Below are 10,158 nucleotides of genomic sequence, written 5' to 3' on the forward strand. Positions count from 1 at the left end.
CGAATGTGAGCTACCACCCTGTGATGGGATCCAGAAAAGCTGTGGGTTTGTTGCAACTGGTATGGCTTTTTCTTCTGATGCAGAGGACATTTTGGACTCCTGGTGGTGTGTTTCACTTCATGAACAGAGAGAGAGACAGTCGTCAGTAAGATTCAAAACAAACCCTGAAGAGTTTTATAAGTTGCTTTCTCACTGTAAAATCTTCATGTTTCAAAACAGAAAAAATTAAGAAAAATCAGAAATTCCTTTAGCAACATATCTGCATTCAATTTGTGACTCATTCTTATGCAATGAATCAAGTCCTTAGCATTCTTCCCGGCTATCTAACACTAGATAATAACATAACACCAGAGCGATATTAAAGAACGAGATACCATTTGTCTTCTGTAGAAAGAGTGCAACGGCTCTATTGGAGGTTTAGAACAAACCAAACAAAAGTTTGTACCCGGGCATGTTACCACTTGAAATCAAGGGTTGTTTCATTGCTAACAGTCCGTCTTTCTCGCTAAGCACTTGCAGCTTTTAAAGTATCTGGTGAGAAAACTGCTTCCCTTTCCATAAGCAAGGAGATGCTAATGGAGCACACACAGAAAACAGAAATTAAGTGTCTAAAATACTGCCAGAAAGTATCCAAAGCCCCCAGATAAACTCACTAACACTACAGAAATCTCAGGTGTAATTTTTAGCTACACCATTTTCAGACAAAAGCAGGGCTTCTGTTCACAGTATCTGCTTAGTAACCCTCAAACCGTTCAAAGGTTCATATAGCCTGTTGAATGAAATCTTTATCACCGTACTTGGGGGTCTGCAATGATTTCAGAAAAAAGGTTCAAATGGACAGCTAGTCAATTTGACTTCTGTTCACGCCAAATTAGTTCTGTTCACAGCCAGAAAGGAATCGAAAAGCCGTTGTATATCAGAACACAGGAAAGAAGCAATACCGGCTCGCAGTCATAGTTTTCAAACACAGGAAAGCCAGCAGTTACATGTTGTGTGAACCCAACAGTGTATCTGTTTTATAAACTTACCCTTCACGTGCAGTCCCCAAAGGAGCAGCCTCAGCAGCTTTAAACACCAATTTACCATCCTCAGGAAGGGTAAGAGAGTCAGCATTTGATTCTTCCACAAATCCTACAAAAACAGACAGAAGGATGACTTCCCTGTTGCACTTAACATCACTTCTTTTAAAATGATCATATGATTTTAAAGTGAGCCTTTACGCATTTCACCTACGATAGCGATCTAACAAAATAATGCTACCAAGACTTCAAATGCACAGGAGGTGTGAAGTCTTCTTTCCAGTAAAACAAGAAGTCTGATGCGTAATTTCAGTCAAGAAAACAAAATGGCCATTGATATTCTGTTTACAAACTAAACTTGATATGTTACGGACCTAACACATAAAAACTTCAGAAAACACCCCTCCTTCTTAAAATCCGGTAGCAAGTTTTCTCATTTCTCTTTGGATACCCGTCTCATTCCAGCAACGCTCCTTTCCTTTCTTGACTCCATTTCCCCTCTTCTACAAGAATGCAGCTAAGGTCCTTGCTTGTTCTTTTCTCTAGAGATTGACTGGTCGTGTTGAAACCCAACTGCTTGCTAACCTGTTTTTATCTCAACAGGTTCCGTTCTAGAAACATCCTCCTCTTCTTCTTTGTTTCTACTGTCTGCTTCCTCCGGATCCAGCAATTATCTTTGCAGACAGCATGCAGGACTGGGATAATTTTGCTAGCTCAGGCCAAACAAGAGCTATACTGACTGCCCTCTAATGCTTCCAGACTACGGAAATTGTACAGAACTCTTTGTACCACAGTCCAGCAACGACAAAGTTTCTTTATACGGTTATTCTTTAATGATTAGGACCTTAGCATTATTTCTAAGGAAAAGCACCCTGGATTTCTTCTCCAACTACAAGATGTCTAAAACAGGACAGGCAAATGTTTTGACCTGTCTTACTCAAAACACGTGGATCTGGAGCATCCCTCCAGAATGGCTGCTTTCTACTTCTTCTGAATTGGCCCGTTTAGGCTTCCTACCTCTCCTAGGAGTAACAGGGATCACAGGTATGCGCTCATCATCTTGAGCATTTTCTTCTGTTTGAAGGCTAGAAGTCTCAGATGCTTCTTTTGTTTGCCTGGTACTTCTCTTAGGAGACAGTCCCAACAAAACGGGTTTGGCTGTCTTCAGTAGATGCTGATGGCCTGCCGATGGAATACTTTGACTGCTAGTCAGTTGTCCCCTTGTGCGTCTTCTAGGAGTGACGGCATGCTCTACTTGACGTGTGCTGGTTTCATCTTCCACTTCTTCTGGCACAGTTGGTAAGGGAGCTTTTGCCTTCTGGGATCTAGTTTCCTTTTTACCCGTGGTTTCATGAATAGATTGTTCTACAACGCCAGATGTCAATTCTTTAATTCTTGTGCTTTTGATTACATACAGTAAGTTCTCAAAAGCTACCTTAAGGGGTTCAGGCACATATGGGAGTGACTCTGCAATATTTTGAGATTCCTGATCACTAGTTACAGGGGACACTGAATTTGTCACATGTTCTTGGTTTTCAGTATTTCCTAAACTGTTCACAGGTTTTTCCCCTGTTGTTGTGCCAGACGGTTTAGAAGCATTTAACAGTGTAGGGTCTCCCATCTCTGCTTCACCACCTTCTCCTTCCAAGACTAAAGGAAAATTACTCTGCTCTCCATCTCCCTCAGCTGCATCACATTCACCATCTTGGTTAGCAGGCAAATCCCATGGAAACTGTTGCTCTGTGGTATTATAGCTGTATTGAAGATTGCCTGACGGATGTAGTCCACTAGATGGTGATGCTTCAGGTGCTGCTTCTGAGGTTTGCGCCTTACCCGCACTATCTTCAATGACCTGGAGTTAAAAAACGTCTGTTAATGCATTATTAATTACCAAACAGACTAACTTCCAACTGAGTGAGACAAAACTGAGGACAGTGAAATACTGCGTTTCCTTTCACATCACCACTGAATGTAAAGTTAGAAACATACAATGTACTCTCTCCTACAGAGAAAAGTTTATGCGGTTAAGGGACAGAGACCAGAGTATTCAGTGTACGCAATCACATGCTCCATTTCTGAGATTTCTGTTCCCAAAGCCGAAACGAGCTAACTAACTGACAGCCTATTTAACTTCATCTGAAGTCTGGGACACCGAAAACCTTTTCCCGTTCCTCGAGACCAATCTGTTTGTGGTATGCCTACCTTTCAGTTTGTACTTCACTCTAACTATTATTAATTCCTGTGAGTATAATCCTACAGGAAACGGACAGTATAGTCTATATGGTACTTAGAGGACATCCACAATGAATCCAAAGAACTCATCAGCCCTGGTAGAAGTAAGAACAATGGGGGAAAACCCGGGACACTGGAGAATCGCTAGTTCTCATTTTCAGCCCATGTGAACAGCTTTTTAAAATTCATATTTTACAAAGTTTAGATGTCAAGGAAACGTGTTTTTACAAAAAAAAAAAAAATTAGTTTTAAGCAGCTGGAAATATCTTGACACTGAAATTAACTCATTACTGGGAATTCTGTTTATGTTAATAAGGAACAAATAGTAAAGGATCTAAGCACGTAAATCATTCTGAAAATGAGTTCGCTTCCCACATCGTTTTCTCATTCGGTAAACGGCCCCCAGTATCGACAAGCTGCACTCCCCAACTTTTCTTATTGCCTTTAACATTGAGATTATTTATTTTTTCAGTCAAATAAGAAATGTTTAAGTTCTAGTAAACCAAATGAATGCATGCTTTTTTGAAAAATAGGTTAGGCATTTTTCCTTCTACTACTACAGCTCTCAAGGGCCCAAGTCTTGACAGGTTCTATTCTGTGTTATAGGTACAGAAAATGCATAGGAGACAAACGTATCTGCCATCACGTAATGAGGTTTTAGCTTGTCGGCTAAAGAAACCGAGACTTTTTCGTGTGCCTTCTAATTGTCAGTAAGACAGGACTGTCCTCAGTTTGCAAAGTGTTTTTGATTTTGCAGAAAATGGGAGAATAGTTTACTTACATTAATTTCCTCAGTTTTAGGAAGAGCGTTAGCAACACTTGCTTCTTCCTGCGGAAAAGGAACATTTTCTTCAACTCCAGCTGCTTCTAGGTTACGTTCTTTAGGTAAATCCACACGCTTCCCCTCAAGGCGATTTTCGGAATGAGTACTGACCACATCCTCACTGTCAAGGATACTTATCACAGCTGGAAGAGATTTGTATAATTTTAACTTAAGTAAGTGCTATATAAATGACACAGGTTTAAACAACAGGAAGTAACAGAGGGAGCAGGAGCCAACAATACAGTTCTCCATCCTGACACATATATTGGGCTTTCTCCAAAAACTAGAAGCCAGAACTATCTGTCTGGTAAAGGAGGCAGCCCCACAGTATTTTTTTATTTAAAAAAAAAAAAAAAAATAAAAAAGAGGGAAGGGAAGGGGAAAATCAGCTGTCAAGTCCATAGAGAAAAAGAACGAGAGAGAAAAGGGTGACTGGAAAGGCCCACTGATAGCTCATTATTCTTCACAGCCTGAATACCGAGGATGCATCATCTTTTGAAATAGTAACTCAAGCAGCAGATCCCATAGCACACAAATTAGTACTGGTGTACAACATTAAAATAGATACTGATCTCTCCTTCCAATTTCTCAGTATCTTTATCAAGAACAGGAACATGCACTGTGCATTTGCTACAGGGACTTTCTTTGAGGAGGCTATTCTCTCTACAGTTTAATCAAAGCTAGCAGCAACATGCTAGTACTACTTCAGTCTGACACCCCTGTAGTGGTATGGCAAACCACACATTTCACTTCAGGAGTTCAGCTCCCTTAACTCACGTAACCTCTCCAACATACTGTACACACATTCACTGTCTGCCTCCAAGGATCCAGAAAGCTGTGGGTGTGTTGCAACTGGTATGGCTTTTTCTTCTGATGCAGAGGACATTTTGGACTCCTGGTGGTGTGTTTCACTTCATGAACAGAGAGAGAGACATTCGTCAGTAAGCTTCAAAACAAACCCTGAAGAGCTTTACAAGTTGCTTTCTCACTGTAAAATCTTCATGTTTCAAAACAGAAAAAATTAAGAAAAATCAGAAATTCCTTTAGCAACATATCTGCATTCAATTTGTGACTCATTCTTACGCAATGAATCAAGTCCTTAGCATTCTTCCCGGCTATCTAACACTAGATAATAACATAACACCAGAGCGATATTAAAGAACGAGATACCATTTGTCTTCTGTAGAAAGAGTGCAACGGCTCTATTGGAGGTTTAGAACAAACCAAACAAAAGTTTGTACCCGGGCATGTTACCACTTGAAATCAAGGGTTGTTTCATTGCTAACAGTCCGTCTTTCTCGCTAAGCACTTGCAGCTTTTAAAGTATCTGGTGAGAAAACTGCTTCCCTTTCCATAAGCAAGGAGATGCTAATGGAGCACACACAGAAAACAGAAATTAAGTGTCTAAAATACTGCCAGAAAGTATCCAAAGCCCCCAGATAAACTCACTAACACTACAGAAATCTCAGGTGTAATTTTTAGCTACACCATTTTCAGACAAAAGCAGGGCTTCTGTTCACAGTATCTGCTTAGTAACCCTCAAACCGTTCAAAGGTTCATATAGCCTGTTGAATGAAATCTTTATCACCGTACTTGGGGGTCTGCAATGATTTCAGAAAAAAGGTTCAAATGGACAGCTAGTCAATTTGACTTCTGTTCACGCCAAATTAGTTCTGTTCACAGCCAGAAAGGAATCGAAAAGCCGTTGTATATCAGAACACAGGAAAGAAGCAATACCGGCTCGCAATCATAGTTTTCAAACACAGGAAAGCCAGCAGTTACATGTTGTGTGAACCCAACAGTGTATCTGTTTTATAAACTTACCCTTCACGTGCAGTCCCCAAAGGAGCAGCCTCAGCAGCTTTAAACACCAATTTACCATCCTCAGGAAGGGTAAGAGAGTCAGCATTTGATTCTTCCACAAATCCTACAAAAACAGACAGAAGGATGACTTCCCTGTTGCACTTAACATCACTTCTTTTAAAATGATCATATGATTTTAAAGTGAGCCTTTACGCATTTCACCTACGATAGCGATCTAACAAAATAATGCTACCAAGACTTCAAATGCACAGGAGGTGTGAAGTCTTCTTTCCAGTAAAACAAGAAGTCTGATGCGTAATTTCAGTCAAGAAAACAAAATGGCCATTGATATTCTGTTTACAAACTAAACTTGATATGTTACGGACCTAACACATAAAAACTTCAGAAAACACCCCTCCTTCTTAAAATCCGGTAGCAAGTTTTCTCATTTCTCTTTGGATACCCGTCTCATTCCAGCAACGCTCCTTTCCTTTCTTGACTCCATTTCCCCTCTTCTACAAGAATGCAGCTAAGGTCCTTGCTTGTTCTTTTCTCTAGAGATTGACTGGTCGTGTTGAAACCCAACTGCTTGCTAACCTGTTTTTATCTCAACAGGTTCCGTTCTAGAAACATCCTCCTCTTCTTCTTTGTTTCTACTGTCTGCTTCCTCCGGATCCAGCAATTACCTTTGCAGACAGCATGCAGGACTGGGATAATTTTGCTAGCTCAGGCCAAACAAGAGCTATACTGACTGCCCTCTAATGCTTCCAGACTACGGAAATTGTACAGAACTCTTTGTACCACAGTCCAGCAACAACAAAGTTTCTTTATACGGTTATTCTTTAATGATTAGGACCTTAGCATTATTTCTAAGGAAAAGCACCCTGGATTTCTTCTCCAACTACAAGATGTCTAAAACAGGACAGGCAAATGTTTTGACCTGTCTTACTCAAAACACGCAGATCTGGAGAATCCCATCAGAATGGCTGCTTTCTACTTTTTCTGAATTGGCCCGTTTAGGCATCCTACCTCTCCTAGGAGTAACAGGAATCACAGGTATGCGCTCATCATCTTGAGCATTTTCTTCTGTTTGAAGGCTAGAAGTCTCAGATGCTTCTTTTGTTTGCCTGGTACTTCTCTTAGGAGACAGTCCCAACAAAACGGGTTTGGCTGTCTTCAGTAGATGCTGATGGCCTGCCGATGGAATACTTTGACTGCTAGTCAGTTGTCCCCTTGCGCGTCTTCTAGGAGTGACGGCATGCTCTACTTGACGTGTGCTGGTTTCATCTTCCACTTCTTCTGGCACAGTTGGTAAGGGAGCTTTTGCCTTCTGGGATCTAGTTTCCTTTTTACCCGTGGTTTCATGAATAGATTGTTCTACAACTCCAGATGTCAATTCTTTAATTCTTGTGCTTTTGATTACATACAGTAAGTTCTCAAAAGCTACCTTAAGGGGTTCAGGCACATATGGGAGTGACTCTGCAATATTTTGAGATTCCTGATCACTAGTTACAGGGGACACTGAATTTGTCACATGTTCTTGGTTTTCAGTATTTCCTAAACTGTTCACAGGTTTTTCCCCTGTTGTTGTGCCAGACGGTTTAGAAGCATTTAACAGTGTAGGGTCTCCCATCTCTGCTTCACCACCTTCTCCTTCCAAGACTAAAGGAAAATTACTCTGCTCTCCATCTCCCTCAGCTGCATCACATTCACCATCTTGGTTAGCAGGCAAATCCCATGGAAACTGTTGCTCTGTGGTATTATAGCTGTATTGAAGATTGCCTGACGGATGTAGTCCACTAGATGGTGATGCTTCAGGTGCTGCTTCTGAGGTTTGCGCCTTACCCGCACTATCTTCAATGACCTGGAGTTAAAAAACGTCTGTTAATGCATTATTAATTACCAAACAGACTAACTTCCAACTGAGTGAGACAAAACTGAGGACAGTGAAATACTGCGTTTCCTTTCACATCACCACTGAATGTAAAGTTAGAAACATACAATGTACTCTCTCCTACAGAGAAAAGTTTATGCGGTTAAGGGACAGAGACCAGAGTATTCAGTGTACGCAATCACATGCTCCATTTCTGAGATTTCTGTTCCCAAAGCCGAAACGAGCTAACTAACTGACAGCCTATTTAACTTCATCTGAAGTCTGGGACACCGAAAACCTTTTTCCGTTCCTCGAGACCAATCAGTGTTTGTTTCTAAAGACTTTTCTGGTGGTTTCATTTTAAACAAAGTTTACGGGCTTTTTGTTTGGTTGGTTGTTAACGTTTTTTTACAGTACGAACCTTAACCACAAGAGGAGTCTCTAGCAAATTCAGCTCTGATGCTCCTGAAAACTTCTTTTGTGAGACGGAACCATGCGTATTTGGTTTCAGTGGGCTGGATGGCATGAATGAAGTAGAAGCTCTGCATGGTGAATGTGAGCTACCACCCCGTGCTGCAGAGCGTGGAGGAACAGGATGAGCCACCGAATCCAGTAATCTGTTAAGGTACACAATTTAAAATACGAAAAGAAATAAATCAATGGAAAGAATCATGCTGCGTTCAAGAAATCTGAGATGGTACGTTTCAAAAACATTCCATGAACAAGAAATACAGGTGAACCCTCGCTTTGCAAGCACGGGATGTGTACACACCCACACACATACACATATATATATATATGAGAAGCAACACCTTTTTGAAATATTCATTCTGTAGATCTACTATACCTGGAACATTTTCCTGAAAATTTTCTAACTCGTGCCCCAACAGATGCATTGCGCGACTCTGCATCAGGGAGAGGATGTGTTATGACTGGTGGTTCTGTCACTCCAGGACTAGAATTAAAAGGAAAATGTAAATGACTTTCATTCCCCTGAAGTCCAAACATACCAGAATCCAAGTTTATTTGACCATACCACCTGCAGGAAAATCATCTGACAACTACTAGCCTCTTTTCCGCTCTATTATCATAGCAGAAAAACTCACTCTCCAAATATTACTTACGATGTATTGATTCTTAAATGCTACATATTGTATGCGCAAAAAAGCCAGACAAAGCTCTATTCAGGCGCACCTTCCCTCCAAAACGCTAACGCAATTCAAATGGATTTTTCTCTCTCTCTCCAAACGTGTAGCTCAAGACTAAACTTTGTTAGAAGGCTGCTTACCTATCATGCTGTGAGAAACTGGTTTTCTGCTTATTTGCTCCCCGTCCTTCTCCAATTTTGGACAATACATTACTGATGAAAGTTGCTCTTGGGTGCACATTTCCTGCATTAGCTTCTTTTGTTACTGTTGATAATGGCTTCAGTCTTACGACTGTAAAGCGAGAGGGAAAAACTCTCAGCCTCGTGTAATCAAAGCAATGGTTAGCTGTCCATTGTATTTCCCCCCCGAAAAATTACCTTCTCTTAAGACCGATGAAGGCAAATGGTTAGTCTTGGCTCTCTCTACATCCAGCTTCCTTTCTCTAGGAAGGATCTTGCCATATTGGTCTAATACAGAATTTCTGGCAAGCGCTGTCTCTCTCAAGCGAGGATCACGATCATTCTGATGAATGAAAAGCGTAAAGCAGAACGCTGACGAATTACAAGAAGTTCGTTGCACAGAACTGCCTGTGCTATTTCTAATGAGTGAATAAACATCCTCTGCAGATACAGTAAAATGCATCCACCGCACAGAACAGCAGCAAGTGCTACCCATCAGCACACACTTTGGAGTAGTGGAATATTTTGTTCAACTTTTAGGTTCGGCTGTAACTTAAGGTGTAGAAGCTTATTCCTAGTATTTCAAAGAACGGTATAAAACCCCAAGCATTGTTGAGTACTATCAAAAACGGTTAGTAACACCTAAGAGAACCTTGCACACTTGACGCTTACCATGCGATTAACCTTTATTGTCTGATTCAACTGTAGTGCTGGGATATAGTTGGTACGCTGCAGATGCTGGACTAAAAGAAGTTTGTGATTCTGAACACCAGCAGTGGTCTGTAAAAACTTCTCCAAACACTCCTGTGAGAAATAACACATTTCAAAAATCGATTATGAATCTGCCTCTTCTCTGTTCAAAGAGACGATTAAGATTTTTATTTTCTTGTCCACACTTACTCGTTCAGGGCCTGTGAAAGGTAGCTTCAGTAAGTCTTCCATTAGTCCCACCTCCCGACAGACTTCAAACATGTGTTTTAACAGCTCTTCTAGGTTTAAATTAGTGGTATGTTGCTTCAACAGACCCCAAGCCTCCACCATGCACCTGCAATTAATTTTTGTGAGACGTAAAGGAATATTA

The sequence above is a fragment of the Gavia stellata genome, unplaced genomic scaffold (assembly GCF_030936135.1).
Source record: "Gavia stellata isolate bGavSte3 unplaced genomic scaffold, bGavSte3.hap2 HAP2_SCAFFOLD_38, whole genome shotgun sequence".
In the NCBI taxonomy this organism is placed as follows: domain Eukaryota; kingdom Metazoa; phylum Chordata; class Aves; order Gaviiformes; family Gaviidae; genus Gavia; species Gavia stellata.